Consider the following 13,020-nt stretch of genomic DNA (forward strand, 5'->3'; position numbering starts at 1 on the left):
GTGCTGATTTGTATTTTTTTATTCATGACAATTGGCTTTGTGGTAGTGTTTTTTAGACTTATCAATGGACACTACCTGAATGAACGTTCTTCAATTCAATTAATTGATGGAACTTTGGCCCCCCATTCCTCATCACACATCATGAAAAGAGACCAGACTTTTGTGAACATCACCGCCTGGCCTGTACGTGATGGGATTGCTTGGGATGCAGTGAACTTTCAAATTCATGGTCCCACCGAAGTTATTAATGTGCCAACTGTTTTTCGTGTTTCTATGGGTGATGTAGTTAAACAAAACATCCGATCGGATGATTGGGATGTACAAGCTGTAGAAGCACTGTTTTCTGATTTAAAATATTATGCTGCATTTGATGCTGAAGATCTGTATTTAAATACTGCTAACTATGAAGAGCAAATTTGTTTTCAACATTATGGCACACATTTTCTACACAGAGCAAATACTTTTCGTAATTTTGTTAATTTCACACAGTGGGAACATTGTCCTGTCCCTATGCCTGGCAGCTCTGCCACTTTATTGAAAAAATTCACATACTTTTCGGATTTTAGTGTGTCAGACCCTGCTTCGTTTTATTTTAAGGTGGCGGTGGAACCCAATTCTAAGGTTAGATTGACACACACAAAATTATTATATTCCAAATCCTTTATGTATGAATTGGCTATTGGAGGTTATGACATATGGAAAGATACTATCGATCTTAAATCAGTTTGGGGAACTAAACCGTGGCAGGTACAAGGAACAGAAGCTTTGCATCGTGCCTGTCTTATCCCAAACCATATATTATTTTTGAATTCATCTATTTTTCAGACCACTTGTTTTGGATTGGCTATATCTAAAAAATTAATTTCCCCCTCGGTCCCGGATCTGGGTGCTTATCCTGGTTGGGAGCATCACTCAGATCTGTCCCTTACTATGTTGCAGTCCCTTGTTTCCAATGGCACCTTCAATATTTCATCATTGAATCCTGAGGGTTGGTTGGTTTGGCAAACGAGCTCAGATTCCTGTCAACGTCGGTTTTTGGATTTGGCTCCAGGGTATACACAACTTAGGGTTGACCCTCGTTTTACAACTTCACACGGTGACTACCTACTCTGTAGGTAAGTTATGTCAGTCGTGGCTGCAACATTCCACGTTAACCTCAGTTAAGCTTCATTTATCTCGATTAAATGACAAAATAGATTTGAATGATTTTATTAAGGGTCCTGCAACTGGCAGGTCTAAACGATGGGCTTATGCTATTTATAATGAAATTTGGAAATTGTCGCAAATTGAAGCTGCTTCTAGACTACGTGCTATTGACCAGGCCAATATGGAAAAAGTATTGGCTGTGATAGATAATAGTATTAATACTTTGTCTTCTAGGATTTATACATTAGATAATATTGTTTCTTCTGTTGTAGATATTGTGCAAGATGATGTATCTGTTTTGTATCATGGTCAAAATCAGTTGCGTTCAATTATGCAGTTTGCATGGACATTACAAACGTTAAAGGCAGGGAAAGTCCCTTGGGACTACATGAATATTTCATCTTTGTTCCTTCCTTTTAATTTGACAGAAAAACAGCAGTTCATGTCCATGAAAGATGCAACTTATGCATTGCTGCACATTGAAAAATTAGAACCTTTACCTTTTTCTGTTGCTGAGTTGAATTCAGCCGTGTGGCTTATACACGGGTTGGTCACTTTACCTTTTAGTTTGTTTAAATTTAGTTCGTGCATGAAGCATTATGCCATTGGTAGATATGAACAACTTGGTGATGCATTTTTGCACGAAGTTTGGTCACTTCCGTTCACTTACAGATGCGTAAGGGATGGCAAGGAGGTTTACTTAAAGGGTGAAGAATGCACTTCCGCTCCTGATCATTCTGTGGTTTGTAGACATATACAATTACATGGCGCTTGCAATATACACGCTCCAAATTTGGCTTGTGTCCTAAAGGGGATTCCAATGCCAGTTATAACGTCTTCTTTTAAGCTGCTTGCCAATGGTAGTTATTTGCTTTTAAATAGTGAAGCTTGCTAGTGGGTATTCCTTACATAGTCACTGTTTCGCAAAAGGTGGTTTGCTGTAATAACGTCCTTTTCCCTCCCCCGCAAGGCCGACTCGATATATCCATCTTGCCGGCGATTCCGACCTTGAACGCAGAGTTCAATGGGATGAGCAGAATAAGGGCTCTTTTGTCTAAAAAAGAAGTTGCGTTGACTTCGTCCCGTGAAACATTTCTTCTTAATGTGGCAAACACACGCACTGAGGTACAAGCTCTTTTAAATACTGACCTCCCCCTCCATTTTGGAACCTTGATTCAAACTATCTTTAATGCCTCGTCTACGACTGGCCTTGTTCATTTTTTTAAAATTGTGGGCTCGGGCCTCGTGACTTCTTTCCAGACTGTTTTTGGTGTAATCCCCGCATTTTTACATTCTATTTTTTCGAGTGTCTTCGGAGGGTTCCCCTTGCTCCTCGCCTTGGTGGCCGGGAACCTCTTGTTGATTTGCGCACTTCGATATGGCTGCACACCAGGAGTTGCAAGACAGCATGCTGCGACTGCTCCATCTTCGTAGCCGGATTCTTGATTATTACGGCACTTTCCCTTTGGCGGTCTTAAGCGTCAAGTATGGATTGTCTTTACGGTTTCCCTTTTTTACCTGTGTGCAACCTGTCTTTCATTGCCTAGATTGTCCCTTCCAGTGGGCTCTGGACTTGTGCCTGTCAACCTTGGCGTCACCTGACCCGGATTTTGATGAACTAATGTGTCCCTTAGTGACTCATGATTTTGATTGTTCTGGTGTTGGGTTTATGGCTTTGGGTGCTGCACAAGGAGTCCTTGCTGACTGGGATATCAGAGAGAAGGCTATTGAATTCCTTGAAAGGAGTTATATCGAAGATGCTGACAGTTGCCCTATTGTGGTGCTGGATGCTTCGATATTTGATGAACACGTGTGTTCCTTTCCATTGCTAAATTGGATGGCAGATACTTTTGCGGAACGCTCCAATGATTTCCTCTTGGAAGCTGTTGCAACTTACGGTGCATATACCTTTATGGATTGACTGATTGACATTGTCAAGACATCATTTTAATTTTTTTAATTTTTTAAACAAATTTTTTTCTTCATTTTTATTCTCGGACTTTAGACTTAGCTTATATGGACTTATAGTTCATGCCCTTGTTTCCGTTCTATGTCACTTGAACTCTGCGTTCTTGATAAGTGTATCCCTATTGGTTCGTGCTCCGATCATGGGGGGGTGTAGGATGGTTTAAGCCACGCCCTATTTACAACACTAAGTTAGCATAAACGAGATAATTGTTAGCAAGCCAGCATGTTGTTTCTGCTGCGCTGCACACGACACTGTTGTTATGTGTTATTCATTTTAGAAATGCTGACTCGACTTTGCCTTACAGGATAACAAACTGTTGTTTCACATTCTTAACAGTGAAATGTGCCCTTGGTCTGTACATCATGCAAAGAACGAGTCTGGGTCACTAGAAGGTACAGAGTGTTGTGATTAGATTGATCGTACCACTTCTTAGACATATCATACATACAGCTGCCAATATCTGAAGGACAAGCGTCTTTAATATTGCAGAACAGTTTGGGTTTACATTCATTCGAACAGAAGAGCTGATGCATGAGAGAGCTAGCTGATCCTTTGATGTGATTCTACTAAGCTGATCTATACGGTATGGGGTCCCCCCTGTTAACCTAAGAGACCTTCTAATAGTCTAATAATAATGTATTAGATTCTAGAGAAAGGAGTGTGGCTGTATACCACTCTCATTATTAGTATGATTGCTCCTTTCATTTTGTATGGTATTGTAACAATGCTTATGGTTCTGATCTGTACCGTTAGCCTGCTAGTGTTAGCCAAAATACTGCATCTTAGGACGCGAGGTTTATAAAATAAACTCTTTAAACTTTACCGTGTCTGTATTATTCTGTTTGTGGACTAACAAATAGATACGAACAGGTATTTTGGATTCCCACCACTCCTGAGAAATATCTAAGTCGCTTGTTCTGGTTTGTCTATACATTGGGACCACCTAGCTAGATCTAGGCTAACGAATGGGACACTAAGCTAGTCGGATAAGGGGTTCTGGGTTCTGAGGGGAGTTTTCTGGTACACCACAATTCTCTGAGGTCCTGGTCTCCTGCGCATAGTTCTGTGCATAAGCAGAATCCCTGCAACATTTAGTTACTGGTCACTCTAACTTTGATGTTTATGACAGTGGCCTGATTGGCCAAGTGATTTATGTAATCCCTGTGATTTCATGACAAGTGCCCAGTGGCACAGTGAACTGTGTGATTGTGATCTAATGTGTTTTTATGAATAATACAAAGAATATTTTTATATAATCTTGTGTGTAGCCTCTTTTGTGGTGTGCCTAGTGTGTCACTGTTGTGTGAGTGTGTTGCACAAACACTTTACACATTGCCTCTGGGATTAGCCTGACTGCTCTGCCAAGCTACCAAGGGGGTGAGCAGGGGTTAACTTCAGTGTGTAACTACTTTGCCCTGACTAGAGTGGTAGGTTCTGCCTGGCTTGGGTGCATGTATCTAAAACAAAATGGATACTCTGGATAACTGAGATCATTGGCAATGGACAATAAAATATTTTCTTACCAAGGAATTCGTTGCTGGATTCTATTTAATGGTTTTCAACTTTTTCATTACATGCTAATCCATACTCATCCAGAAACATACACCCTATAAAGTTTTCACAATTGAGAGGCGTTGTAGGCCCGACCTTCAAGGAGTGTAAAATTCCCCCTACAACTGATAGCAGGCAAGGATAGACCAAGGGTATTGGCAAGCAGGCCTAGATCAGTTTCGGCCTAATAAAGACTTCACAGATTTCTGTAGCACCGATCTGGCTTAACAAGGTACCCCACAGGCCTCTGCAGTAGAAGAGCAGAGCGCACAGGTCCCTGGTTTACAATGCAGGTTTGGACATGCCGAGGGAGCTGGATACATTATGATGCACAGACAGTCCAACACACAGTGACATCCCTGTCCTTTCAATGAACACTGGCTGTGCTTTCCCACCTGAAGAAGGGGTGGATGACTCAATGGCGGAAGTAGGACTGTATCGCTGAGGATGCACAGGTGAATCCCTCAGGACCCGGCCTTAAAATACTTGAGACCATGTAGAGGTGATGCAGGTAAAAGTGACGTGTGGTGTGCAAAGCCATTGAATTGGCACAAACAAGTAAATGTGTTTTTCTGAATGGTCACGTTGGTGTATTCTGGATATCAGTATAGTTATAACTGTGCTAACTCAATTGAAAATAAAAAAATACCTTTAATGTGTCTATCAAAATGCTTTGCCACAGTCACCTCCTAAACCTGAATGTTGAATGTTTACTGCATTTATGATGGCAGGGTATCTTTAAAGTATGCACACTGATTTTCAAAACCTTGTGTACTGTTCTAAGATATAAATAGTAATTACGTTATGGCATAAATATGTATTAGGAATGGTATTGTCCTATTGAAGCACCCACTGCTGGGTCTCACCTCATGTTCTGTTTACTTTCAGGTGAGAATGTGGCTCTGGGTGGTCGGGCCACCCAGTCAAGTATTGTTGGCGGAGAATGGAGTCACATAGGTTACATGGCACATGCAATCAACGCAATAGATGGAAATCAGGATCCCCATTTTCACCATGGATCCTGCACCCATACAAATTATGAATATAATCCCTGGTGGAGGGTGGATTTACTAAAACCATATAAAATTGATGCCATTTCCATCACCAACAGAATTTTTGTTCCTGAAAAGCTGAATGGAGCAGAAATCCTCATCGGAAATTCCCTAACAAACTATGGAAATAACAATGCAAGGTACAGTGTAAACTTTGTTCACTTTTATTTGTTATTTACAAATGACAGGTGCTAGGTTCTTCGGTTCAGCTGTGGCGTTTATTGTATTACAAGACTTACAATTCCAATCCTCCATGTGATCAGAGTAATGGATCCCCATCTTGAAATGAAGAGTGCAAGCATTCAATTCACTAAATACATAATTTAAATGAAAAGTATGGAAAATATGACAGATTACGTGCAATCCTCTTACTCGATTTCCAGTCTGATCACATATGTTTCATATGTTAGGGCGTGTGTACAGGTTTATGAGCAATACCTTTCTTTTAAAGAGCTCAAATGAATAAATGCTTTGTCACAATAAATGTTAATTATTTGGAAATAAGGATGGTACCTCACAACTTTCAGTTTGTTTTAGTTATTTTCTGCCAGCAGTTTCTAATTTTCTTAATTTCTTTGTGATCTGAAAAATGTTTTAGCCTTCGTTTATTTTTACTTTACTTAGTTTACTTTAGTATGTAATTATCTATCTCTACTTGCTTCTTCTTTTGTCCTCCCTTTCCTGTGATACTCTACTCAGGTGTCAATCTTGTTTCTAAATAAAAGCCCACCTCTCTGCATTGCTTTCATCAGCTGAGCTGATTGTTACAGCAAGTGGTCGCAGATTGCGCACACAGCAAACACTTGACGTGGTCTTGCAATTGTGGACATCATGGGGAACTATGCTCTCTCATTATATGTAACCCCGTCCACGCGATGAGCACTCCCTCCCCCCCGTTTGTTGCCATCGCTGCGCGCTGTTCCCTTAATTATCACTTGACCACTTCTTGGTGCCTGAAAAGGTCGCAGTTTTATTTTCACAACAAACATTTTAGTTACATGAATTCTTCATATTTCAAATTTCAAAACTCATGTTTTTACTATAGTCCTTCAATGACCATGATTCACTTTCATCTATTGTTCATTGTTTTCTCTAATCACATTCTGGACCCAGCCGCCTCAATTGCCTGGCAAAGGAGGGAGGGGCTCCATGCCCTGTGTTTCGATTCGCGGGTCTAGGCTTCAACTTGCTATCGATTTGGAGGGTGTCCCTTTCTGGGCATGCCCGGGCTGCAAGTGCTGTCCCGCTCGTCCTGTATCCTTTCGGGGCCCTCCCTTCTCCCAGGGGTCCCTGCCATTTGGCATCCCAAGGACGTTACTTGAGCATCTACTCTATTTTCTTGCTGCTGGGTCCTTGTCATCTTCTCCATCTGTACCCCTGCCGTAAGGCATCCCCGGGGTCCTGCGGGAGTGTCATCTCTATTCTTTCTCTGGCTCCCCCAGTACCCTTGCCTTGAGGCATCCCAAGGACACTGTGCGAGCCTTTCATCTATCTCCTAGTAATTTCGTTCTCTACTAGGTTCCTCGTGTCAGCTCCGATACCCTTTCCCCCTACGGCTGCGACGCCCGTATCCATAGGTGTGGGTGGGTGGGCTTCTCTTCTTATTCTTTCGCAAGGGGGAGACTTGAAATGTGATTTTGTGGGCCGTTGGCCCCTCTTTTAACCTCCCCCTTGCCTTCCTTGCTTGCCCCCTGATTGGGTGGGGGAGCTTCCTTTGTTTGCGGGCCTATCCGTGCCCTCCCCGGCCTAGCTGATTTTCTTAATTGTGGGGGCGCTGCGGGTCCCGCCACCGGCCGGCGTTCTACCCGGGCCTCCGTCGGGTCCGGATTTGCCTTCCCCGGACGGGGTCCTAACCCCATCCAGGCAGCAAGCACTCCCTCCCCGCTCCCCCCCGTTTGTTGCCATCGCTTCACGCTTTTCCCTTAATTATCACTTGACCACTTCTTGGTGCCTGAAAAGGTCGCAGTTTTATTTTCACAACAAACATTTTAGTTACATGAAATCTTCATATTTCCAATTTCAAAACTCATGGTCTTACTATAGTCCTTCAATAACCATGTTTCACTTTCATCTATTGTTCATTGTTTTCTCTATTCGCATTCTGGATCCAGCCGCCTCAATCGCCTGGCGTAGGAGGGAGGGTGCCCCATTCCCTGTGTTTCAATTCGCGGGTCTAGGCTTCAACTTGCTACCGATTTGGAGGGTGTTCCTTTCTGGGCATGCCCGGGCTGCAAGTGCCGTCCCGCTCGTCCTGTATCCTTTCGGGGTCCTCCCTTCTCCCAGGGGTCCCTGCCCTTTGGCATCCCAAGGACCTTACTTGAGCATCTACTCTATTTTCTTGTGGCTGGGTCCTTGTCATCTTCTTCATCTGTACCCCTGCCGTTAGGGGTCCTGCGGGAGTGTTATCTCTATTCTTTCTCTGGACACTGTGCGAGCCTTTCATCTATCTCCTAGTAATTTCGTTCTCTACTAGGTTCCTCGTGTCAGCTCCGCCACGCTCTCTACGGTTTTTCAATCGGAGGGAGCTCCCCCCTTTGCTCGGCCTACCCTCGCAACCTACTTTGAAACCTCTTTGCTCGAATATGCCTACGATGTTCAGCATGAACTTGTCTATTCCTATCCCCGTGTGGTATACCCCATTTCCAGGTGGCACCCTGGCGACTACCAGTTTATGAACCTGTGTCGCCTGAACACCCACCCCTGGGCCTTGTATGCTTTGGCCCTGGTGGTGTTTAGCTCTCTTCTAGATTTTTTCTACGCCCTCTAGCTTCTCCTCCTCTAACTATGCTTAGTGTGTGGAGTAGGCATAATGGACTAGCTTTTCGTAAGTGACATTAGGGGAATTGTTTTGCACAATTTTGCAACCAGGCTGGTTGTTTGGTGGTGTATGCCTCAGTGCAAATTGTAGGAATATGTCGTCATGCCCTTGACTGTAAGCTGATGGTTATGCATCTCACTGGCAGAGATTCTCTGCCTCAATTTGCAGCAATCCCTCGCTATGCAGAATATTTTCCCATTTCTCGATAGAGATGCACCTGTATTCTGTCTCAAAGCAAGTCTTTACTACCCTTTAGCCACTAGGAAGGACGAGACCCTCACTTCGCGTCCGTTTACGCGGTACTTGAAGCTGTATGGTCAACTCTTGCTCCCTTCACCACCTCCGCCCCGCTTTTCTCCCTAGTTCAGTTGGGCGTTCCTGAGTTTAGCCATTATGCTTATGGGTGCCACGAGTGGTGCGCGCCCCAACGAGGCCTTGCAGGATGACCGCCCTCCCACCACCAGGCCTATTTGCTGGCGTCTGGCCTTAGTTGTGTATCTGTTCCCACAGCAATCTGGCTTGTTATAGCCCTAAGCGGTATTGGTACCTTTCTGCTGTTTTTTAGACTGGCATGAAAGAACTGGTGTACTCTTTCTTACGGAGGCCATCCTCTAGCCGAAAAGCGGATTCCCCCGGGTCTTAACTTGACTATCGCCCCGAACATGGGTAGCTGTTGTACTGTCCTGCTCAGGTCTTGCTCTTTTCGGAGAGTCATTTCTTCATTACTGTTCTCCCAGGGCGGGCGGCCTTGGGTTGTGCTCTCATTTCTGCTCTTTCCTGGCTTATTCTACTGGGTCCCTCACTGCCATTTCTGTCTTAGAGTCGTATTATCCCAAAATTGTGAGCTATCGGTTTTCGCCGTAGAACTGTGTACGCAACCCCCAAGTATACTTTACAGCCGGATTTCTTTCTGCAGAAAAGGGGTGCATGGGGTTTGAACCTAGTTTCCTTCTTCAATGGAAACTCCTCTCTATGTTATTTCCTTTTACTATCCTGCGCTGGGGCTTCGCCACCTAAGCACTCCTCGCCTGTCCTGAGCACCGGTGTGGCAGACATGTGACTTTCCCTTCTTGTAGGTTTTTTTTTTTGGGGCTTCTTTACCCTTGTCTTTGCCTGATTTATACTCACGTGTTCGCCCTTCTTTGTGTAATGGACGCGTGATGTGACGTGCTCTGCCATCCTTTACTGGTGTGAGTGGTGTCGTCTAACTAGCCAGTGCATCCGAGGGAGAGTGATTGGTTATATGGGACTTCCCTGGTGCTCTAGTTCGAAACCTGCTTATTTCGGGACTGGTTGCGTATTGTGTTCCTAAATGCCCCAAAGAGTGATGGAATCAGACGGCAGTCTGGCTAAATCATAGGTTTGTGTGGGGTGAGTGAGCTCGAGCTACCTAGCCTTTCGCTCGACTAATCAAAAACTGCCCGTTTGTAGTAGCTCCTGACTCATTAGTGACATGGTCATATTAGACCTGTCATTCGTATTATCTACCATCCTGCTTCTCTGCTATTGTAAATTGGCGCCTATGAAAACATTGGCCTTACAACAGAAACAATGCAAAAAGGAGTCTGCTGGACTCGCATCGCATCCTTCATTGTTTTGAAATATTATGATTTTTATAATTCGTACTGTCTGTCCCTTTTTTGTCTCTCCCCACTACATCTGGATTGTCAGTGCCCGAAGTTAAAGTGCCCGAACAGAGGCCTTGTTTCAACGATATGATGCAGGAATGTATGCGGTTAGAGAATTGTCATGGGTGGCACTTATTTTTTTTAAAGTAAGGCTCAGTTGGCCGCTACAAACACCTCATATAGAATAATGCTTTCAAGCATTTTTTCAGACTTTTGTGTAACCAGCAACTCAGTTGCTGCTGTCCTAACTGTAGCTCCCCGATTTGCGCTAAATCCTCCCGATTTGTATTTCGTAGTTATGCATACTGTCCGGAAATCCAGGTTGCTGCAGGGCAAGTGGACGTCTCACCACAGCGGCACTTTTGCTTGATCACAAGTCTGTTTAAACCTGATTGTCAAAAGTGAAATGACCACGCTGAATAAGATGTACTGCTGGGTACATTACCCACATTGTTCTCCTCCCTGCCCCAACAGCTGCCTCAGTCAATAGTAAAGTTTTTGTTAAAGAAAGGTCTATGCTTCAAATAAACAAGGCAGCGAAGAGGGAGGATAAAGTGTGGAGGGTGAAATATCGAAGCAACTAACTGTGCGTTCTCCCATTTAAGCCCTGGAGTGATAAATCAGATATGCATTTTACCACATGAAGTGATTGCAGGGCACTGTAGCTAATTTGTTCGCCACAAACGACGCGACAGACACTGGAGCTAATGGTGTCATAAAAGTCATCATCTTGAAGTGTTGGCATCGAACCATCGATCTCATGCATACTAAGCCATGCTTTACTAATTGAGCTACGTCCCATTTCATGAAATAAATTATATGCATTTTGGGTATTTCAAACACCCAATAAATATCTGCAGGATAAACCCTTACCCGTACTCTTATACTAATTGAACTAGTGAAAAGACAACAAGCTGACATTTTGGAGCCGGTGGTGACACTCGCACCCTTGTATTGGAGGGAACTGTCGCACCAAAGGCACTTGATGCTGCCTCTGAGCTCCAGCTTCCGGGCCCGGGCCTTCACCGTCCCGGGCCCTAATGCGCCAACCATGTTGGAAAGCAGCAATCAGTTATAGGAAGCAGGACGAAGTCGCAAATAACTCTTTTCCTAATGTTATTTTCTCTTTCGTATTATCACAGTATTGAGAATTTAATTTAGGGCAGTTACCTTAACGTAACTCGTAACCAAACCAAATAGGAGGCAAAGGTTAAAAGAAAAGAAAATTAGCAATGGCACCTAACCAAATCTGCAGTCATAGTGCAATTCTACTTTTTATTTCAGTACAAAAGTGCTTTACTGCCCGGTCCTAGCTAATATAAATGATGCATTTAAAATGGTTGCTAAGTTAACTTAGAGCCACACAGCATTTTTGCGTCTCTGATCTACGTGACCTCTGGCTCATTGACATAGAAGAAGACATAGAAGAAGAGATGCATTGTTTATAAACAAAAGCCCGCCGTCAAGGAGGGGGCCATCTTGCTAATAGTTTTTTAGTTTGCGTGACTTTTTTCAGAAAACAAATAATTTTTACAACCCAGCATCCGGTACACCAAGCCTTGTTTGCGGACAACGATACCATAAAAGGTAGAAATGCTATAATAGGCAGTATACAAAATGATATTGTAAGAAACACACGGTTCTGTTCACAAAGAAACAGAATTCTAGAAGAATAGGTTTGTGCATCAGACGATAACCCTGGCTCTGTGTGCCTAAACTTTTCTCAGGCTGTCTCAGTCCCGTCTAATTAATGTACACCGCGGGGGGGGGGGTAGGTTGAAGCCCCTTGAGCCAAAAATTATTCCAACTTTAGTCAGATAAATTACTATTGCCTATATCTTTAATTGAAAAACAGATACATTAAAACACCAGAAATTGAACACTTAACCAGGAGAGTAAGAGTCTAAGACCTAACCATTAGGCCACAGTGACTCTTCATAAAGTGAGCTATTGCGCAAAGTCACATGGTGCTGTGCTGATTTGCCACCAGCAATCAAACCGTGAGCCCCCGAGTTCCGGAGTCAGCCGCCCAAGCCGCTGCGCCACGCCTCTTCCCTAATGGGGATTGTGTGTCCGCCCACAGATGCCCACAGATGTACAGGCCTAATTGCAGTAATATTAGTTAGATGTGGCTGTGTTACAATGTCGATAACGCGTTATGTTCCCCGGTTTATTTATTGCTCACGCATTTCAGTTTTGGACAGGCACACATACAGTGAACTGTTGTTGATCAGGCAGTGGAGGGCATGATCACGGAGTCAGGGCAGCACCAAAAACGTCCCTTGCTGGTTTTTACATTTTAAAATGAAACGTGGACACTTCGAAAGTTTAAAGGATGGGGTTGGCGTCCAACCCGCAGAAGGGGGAGCACATAAGAGTAGTTGAAGGCACAGAAATATGTTACTACGGGTAACCATTTCACCCCAAGCATGCCGATGCAAATGGAGGGGGTATTTGGATGTCTAACCGCTATGCTTGAATCCGAATCATTAAAATCGGATTCGCTGCACAGTGCATGTTTTACCCTCCCTAATCTTTCAATGAATCTGGTCAGATTGAGACGTGGATAAACCGACCCCTACGCACGTTCTGGTCGAGCACCCTACCTTCTGCCTCTTTCCCTCTCTGCCCTTCTCATTACATTTCGGGCTTCGGACCCGTGCTTAACTACTTGATCATACCTTGTTTCAGAGGGCAGGGGGGGTCACCGCCGCCTGCAGCAACCCATGAGGTTCCCTGGTTGCTGCTGTTTAGCTGGGTCTGGTGGCTCAGTGGACTAATGCGTCTGCTGCAGGAGCCTGTGTTCAACCTCATGATCACAGGTTCAAATCCCGGTGGGTCCACTCAGCCTTTCAT

General features: G+C 44.0%; 1 pseudogene; it reads left to right on the plus strand.

Annotated features, from left to right (window-relative positions):
* Positions 1-13,020, plus strand: part of LOC146822084 (fucolectin-4 pseudogene) — a 252,151-nt pseudogene that overhangs the window by 13,279 nt on the left and 225,852 nt on the right.

The sequence above is a fragment of the Triturus cristatus genome, chromosome 6 (assembly GCF_964204655.1).
Source record: "Triturus cristatus chromosome 6, aTriCri1.1, whole genome shotgun sequence".
Classification (NCBI taxonomy): domain Eukaryota; kingdom Metazoa; phylum Chordata; class Amphibia; order Caudata; family Salamandridae; genus Triturus; species Triturus cristatus.